Source organism: Bison bison, unplaced genomic scaffold (assembly GCF_000754665.1).
Source record: "Bison bison bison isolate TAMUID 2011002044 unplaced genomic scaffold, Bison_UMD1.0 scf7180017864254, whole genome shotgun sequence".
Classification (NCBI taxonomy): domain Eukaryota; kingdom Metazoa; phylum Chordata; class Mammalia; order Artiodactyla; family Bovidae; genus Bison; species Bison bison.
Window position 1 is genome coordinate 8,491,931 of NW_011494826.1, and position 6,911 is coordinate 8,498,841.

Sequence of the window (6,911 nt, forward strand, 5' to 3'; positions counted from 1 at the left end):
CTCTTGCAGCTCCTGCACTGGGAAGCAGGTTCTTTACCACTAGCATCACCTGAGAGGCCCTAGTCTGAGGCAAACCCTGATTGTGGAAGTCAGTCCACAAATTTCCTTGGTCTATCTTAGAGGAGACTTTGTGCAAACACAGAGTCTTCCTTGAAGAGGTCTAGTGGATCGTGACTAACTGACCCAATCAAAGCCACTTGTGGAACGTACTAATTGGAACTTGTAGAGAGAGCCAGAAGTTGGTAGGGGAAGCAGAGTTCAAGAAGCACACAGAGCAAAACTGCGAGTTAGCTGAATCCAGAAACAGACGCTTGAGGGAAAGAGAGAGAATTAGTGAATTGCTTTTTGCTGGCAGCAGAAATAAGGACAGGCATGCATAATGGCAGGCACACCAGTGCTGTACACGATGATCTCATTTAAACCTTATGGTAACGCAGTGAAATAGTTGCCATGTTTATTCTCCATTTTACACATGAGGTCATGAGGCCTAGGGAATTGAGTGTATTGTTAACAGTTGTGAAGTTAGAGAAGCTGAGTTGGATTGAAACCTAGGACCAGCCTATAAGCAGAAGCAGAGCAGCTGAAGCCACACTGGGCAGAGTGATGAACGCCTGCCACTGAGGCCACCGCAGTTGTGTCCCAAGTCCTTGTCCAGGCCTGCTTCCCTGGGAAGCCCAACTATGAATTCACTTTCACTGACTGTGTGTATAATAAATGCTCCTCTGAGGAAGGAGAGAAGGAAACTTGAAAGGCTTTTGTTTGCTAAAGGCTCACTACTCAAGGTAGGTTTCAGGAATAGCAGATTTGGCATTACTTTGACTTATTAGAAATGCAGTATCCGGGTACTTCCTCCAGCCCTCCTAAATCAGCCTTCCTTTTAATAATCAGCACAAACTGTACATATTTGGTATGTCCATTAAAGACGGAGAAGCATTTCTCTGACACATTGGTTGTCACACGTAGCTGCATACTGGGAGTTTAAAAAGATACAGTTGCCTGGGTCTCTAACCCTGGATCCTACGGATTTAGTTGGTGTGAGCTGTGGCCTGGACATGGTGCCTTTTGGCTCCCCATGTGATTCTAGTGTACAGCAGAAATTGAGAACCCCTGACTCTAAAACCTCTAATCTTGGTGTAAATACCTGATATGCAAGGGGCTGAGGCATAATTTGAATGACGACTGTGAAATCATGAATATCAGTTAAAGTCAATACAGATTTGTTCACCAAATCATAGGTGACGAGAAATGCTTGAAGCTATAGAAGGACTAACCATAAAATAAAATGAATGTGATGAAATTAAAATTACTGTGGATGACTACTTCCAACTTTTCCCCTTCTCCTGCACACTGCGGAAGACCTCGCTTGCTCATGTGTTTTCCTCTTCCTGCTCTCAAGTGACGGTTCTATCTCTTGAGTGCTTAAATGATATAGGCTCATGAGGAAAAGGAGGAAAGGTGGAAGACAGAAGGTAGTGGCCAGAATAGAGTTTTAAGAAATTTGGTGGTGGGTTTGGAAGAGTGATGTTGGTAAGTATGGGTTTTGAGGAAACTGGGGAGAAGATTAAAAAATGTATGGTAAGTGTGGAAATTTTACTGATTAGAGTCTCATTAGCATTTTTAAGAGATGTAAGGAAAGCACTGAATATCTTTTATAAAAATTCTTGTATGGAAATATACATAACAAAATTTACCATTTTAATTTTTAAAGTATACTGTGGCATTAAATGGCATTAAGAATATTCACATTGTTGTGCAACCATCACCACTGTCCATTCCCAGAATTCTTTCATCATCCAAACAGAAACTTGACCCATTAAATAATAACTCTTCATTTCTACCCCTCCCCCACCAGCCCCTGGTAACTACTACTATACTTTCTATCTCCATGAATGATTATTCTTGGTACCTCATACAAGTGGAATCATGCAATATTTGTCCTTTTGTGTCTGGTTTATTTCACATAGCTGTGAATTTCTTTTATAATTTGTTTTAACCTCTTAGACTATGCTCTATAAATTATGACTTATTTGGGAACTGAAGCATGTGTGACTTAGCTTTTTTAGTGCTGCAGTAGTGTAGTGCTGCTTTTCTTGATAGGGCTTGAACTTAGGAGATGATTATACTAAGAGGTAAGCCAAGCTAAAAGTAAAAATAGTTTCAGGAAAGGTTGAGATAACCTTGTTGATGACAGAGCATGCAGGCTTTTAAGGAAGACCGATATCTAAGATTGACAGTCTGTGATACTGCTTATAATTGCTTCATCCAGTTTGCTAACAAAGGCTTTTTGGTATTTCTGGTTGAGAGTGGGTCACATGCTCTTTACCTATTCCTGTTTTCAACTTCTTCTCAAACTAAAATGCTGTTTTAGCAATTATCACTCCCTCTTTTTGGCTGTGGAGACGTTGGTTGATTTGGCTTGTGTGAACAAAGATATTAATGTGATGAGAGCAGGGTGGGGTTTTTTGGTTTTGTTTTTAGAAAAGTATGCTTTAAATCTCATGAGTAAGCCTTAGAACACATCAATCATTTCTGAAGTGATCACTTGGGCTTTATCCCACAACTGTTAAAGAACAGGAAGTTAGAGGGACATCACCATTTTCTCTCAGAGTATTTTAGAACATTTATGGTCAATCTGTGAGCCTTTTCAGGAAATACTCAAAATAAATTGTCATGTACTAGTTATATGATTTTTCACAGATTTTTCGACATTGTTGACTCAATTTTTTAAAATTTTGTAAGTGTGAGTGGTTGTGCCTACCTAGAATTCAAGGAGCTAGTATCTACATGGAACGCTCTCCATAAATTATAGTTGTCTGTGTTGATTCTGTACCATGATAATATGTCTTTTGCAGACATCTACACTTTAGGTAGAATATGGAATTTCATTGGCAAAGAAGTCCGTAGGTATTGTTATATAATACTTCTTTATTAATAAGATAATAGCATACTGTTGTCTTCAGTTGGCCTCACTAAAAGCAGAGCCTGAGATAGGGCTTCAACTGCTCTTTGGTAAGAATCTATAAGGTAATGAGGGAGACAGGATAGGAAGGGGAAGGGCCCAATTAAAGATATGGCTTAAGATAAAATCAAGCCTTCTAGCTTGATGTTGGAGCATGAGGGGGAACTGCTGGAATATAAATGCTACCACAGAATCATCCCAGGCAGCAGTTCAGGCTTTCATTATGTAGTGGGGCCACTTTAGGACTCTAAAACTTTTATGGAAGGCTTGTGGAACCGTCAAGAATAGCTATTTGCTGTGACATCTGTGTCCACTAACTTTAAAACGGCTATGCAGTAGAGCCTCTTAACCAACTCTTAGTGATGAATCAAGCCAAAATTGCTTCACAATGGAAAACAAAACATTTATTTGTTCATGAATTTAACTTCTATTTCTTAAACATCTGTTAGATGCGTAGAAATGTACTAGGCACAAAAATCAAGGTCAAAACAATAAGAATTATCAATGGAGATTTTTTAATTACTTAAAGGACAGCTTGTTGAAACAGGACAGCAATAACCATTTCTTCCAGGATTTTCAATTAAGTACCTAGACTGATAAAGGTAATGTGGTGTTTAAACTGTATTTTTGAAAAAGGATACTACAACTTGTTTAAATTAGTTCTTTACATGACTAGTTGAACTTGGAAAGTTGAAACATTAGCAGCAAAAGTGGTACCCTGTTTCTGCTTCAAGCAATTGCACATGAAAATCAGGGGAAATTTGTGGTAGTTGAGGTAGGGCTTTGGAAATCAGTAAATTTAAAATGCACCCTTTGAAATAAATCTAGAAATCAGTGGGTTTTTTAACATAAAAACACGTAACCCTGTTTAATACTATTGAACAATAAGTACTTTTAGATACAGTAATAAAGGGTTCTTATGGAGTAGGCAAAGAACTAAATGTTTTCATTTTGACTCAAGTTCTTGCCCTTACATATATTTGGTGAGCTCAACCAGACATATGGAAACAAAAGGAGAAAAAAATCCACAAACTTCCTCTAACCTTCTTACTGTATGTATGTGGTGTGCTGTGCTCAGTTCTGTCCGACTCTTTGTGACCCCATGGATTGTAGCCCGCCAGGCACCTCTGTCCATGGAATTTTCTAGGCAAGAATACTGGAGTAGGTTGCCATTCCATACTCCAGGGGATCTTCATGACTCAAGGATCGAAGCTATGTCTCTTGCATCTCCTGCATTGGCAGGCAGCTTCTTTACTATTGTGCCACCTGGAAACCTTATTACTAAGCCCACGTTGTGCTGTGTTGTGCTTGGTCACTTAATCATGTCTGACTCTTTGAGACCCCATGGACTGTATCCTGCCAGGCTCCTCTGTTTCATGGGGATTCTCCAGGCAAGAATTACTGGAGTGGGTTGCCATGCCCTCCTCCAGGGATTGAACCCACGTCTCCTGCATTGCAGGTGGATTCTTTACCAGCTGAACTACCAGGGATGCCCTATGCTATGCTATGCTAAGTCGCTTCAGTTGTGTCCGACTCTGTGCGACCCCATAGACGGCAGCCTACCAGGCTCCCCCGTCCCTGGGATTCTCCAGGCAAGAACACTGGAGTGGGCTGCCATTTCCTTCTCCAGTGCATGAAAGTGAAAAGTGAAAGTGAAGTCGCTCAGTCGTGTCCGACTCCTAGCGACCCCATGGATTGCAGCCTAACAGGCTCCTCCATCCATGGGATTTTCCAAGCAAGAGTACGGGAGTGGGGTGCCATTGCCTTCTCTGCAGGGATGCCCTACTAAGCCCATGTTTGGGAATAATAATTGGTGTACTTCATACAATGAGCTGGGAAACGTGTCTTGTCATGGTTCTTCTTTCATAAGCAGCAGAGATGAACTTTGAATAACTTAAGCAGAGGGAGAGTTTACTGGAAGGATATATAATAGTTCTTAGAATAGAAGAGAAAACTTAGGCACCTGGCTTGGAAAGGACAGGAATCATTATGACAGAATCTGAGGATCCAGGTAACAAAAATGGATGGTCTCTCTTCAGAATGTGTCTGTTGCGTTGAATACACTTCTGGCATTTTTTAGTCTATGACATTTTACTTAAAGCCCAAATCTCATTTATCTCAATGTTTCATTTGAGTGTAAAATTCTTCTAGTTTTCTTGTAAGTTTAATTTTCCATTTTCATCCCCATTAGAAAGGCCAGCAGAGTCCTTTGTGTTTCCATGTCTCCTTTAAAGGATATTTTTCTCCTTTTTACCCTGGTATATATTCCTAGACTTAATATTGGTTCAAATACAGGTGTACTTACATTTAAAAACAGATATAAGGAAATGACTACACTACCTAAGCTCAGCTAACATGAGCTAAAGTTAGAAAAACACGTTTTCTTTTTGTTATTCCTGCATAAACCATACTACTAGTCTTCATTATCAGAGCATTATTGAAATACCTTCACTGTTTATTTGTTCATTCATTCACTCATTCATTTTTATTTATTCACCAAACAGTTATTAGCTACCTACATTTGTCATGCCTTACTTTTTTCCCCTAGGGCTTCCCTGATAGCTCAGTTGGTAAAGAATCCACCTGCAATGCAGGAGACCCTGGTTAGATTCCTGGGTCAGGAAGATCCACTGAATAAGGGATAGACTACCCACTCCAGTATTCTTGGGCTTCCCTTGGGGCTCAGCTGGTAAAGAATCTTCCTGCAATGTGGGAGACCTGGGTTTGATCCCTGGGTTGGGAAGATCCCCTGGAGAAGGCGAAGGCTACCCACTCCAGTTCTGGCCTGGAGAAGTCCATGGGGTCGCAAAGAGTTAGACACAACTGAGTGACTTTCACTTTCAGAGTTTGTTTGGCTTTTAAATGGACTTAGGAAAAAGGAGGGTAAGAGGAAGTGAAATTAGCACAAGCTGGTCAGAGGGGACCAGAAAGAAATTTGTGATGTAGTTTCTCACTTTTGAGTCTGTATCACTGACATAGTCTAAATTTCCAGATCCTGAAGCTTATTGTTCCTGCTGCAGAAGCAACCTACCTGGCATCAGAGTTTTTCCATCCTCTACTTACCTGGGCAAAGAAGGAGCTTAGAGGATAAAGATTTAAGTGCTCCTGAAGGGCATGGGACTCAGGGCTCCCAGGTAAGGGTGGATCTGGTAGGGTTGTTGTCTTATAGAAGCATAAATAGCAGTCCTACAACTGACTTTTTCTCTGCTCTACTGCTTGTATTCCCATCATGTCAGGTGATCTAATAACCTATGATACCTTTTCTTCTTCAAGTCTAGGGTCTGATATTGCATTTGGCTCTCATGTCTCTTTAGTTTTACTTAATCTGTAACAAAGAATGCTCAAGCTACCGCACAATTGCACTCATCTCACACGCTAGTGAAGTAATGCTTAAAATTCTCCAAGCCACGCTTCAGCGATACGTGAACCGTGAACTTCCAGATGTTCAAGCTGGTTTTAGAAAAGGCAGAGGAACCAGAGATCAAATTGCCAATGTCTGCTGGATCATGGAAAAAGCAAGAGATTTCCAGAAAAACATCTATTTCTGTTTTATTGACTATGGCAAAGCCTTTGACTGTGTGGATCACAATAAACTGTGGAAAATTCTGAAAGAGATGGGAATACCAGACCACCTGACCTGCCTCTTGAGAAACCTATATGCAGGTCAGGAAGCAACAGTTAGAACTGGACATGGAACAACAGACTGATTCCAAATAGGAAAAGGAGTACATCAAGGCTGTATATTGTCACCCTGCTTATTTAACTTCCATGCAGAGTACATCATGAGAAATGCTGGGCTGGAGGAAGCACAAGCTGGAATCAAGATTGCCGGGATAAATATCATTAACCTCAGATATGCAGATGACACCACCCTTATGGCAGAAAGTGAAGAAGAACTAAAGAGCCTCTTGATAAAAGTGAAAGAGGAGAGTGAAAAAGTTGGCTTGAAGCT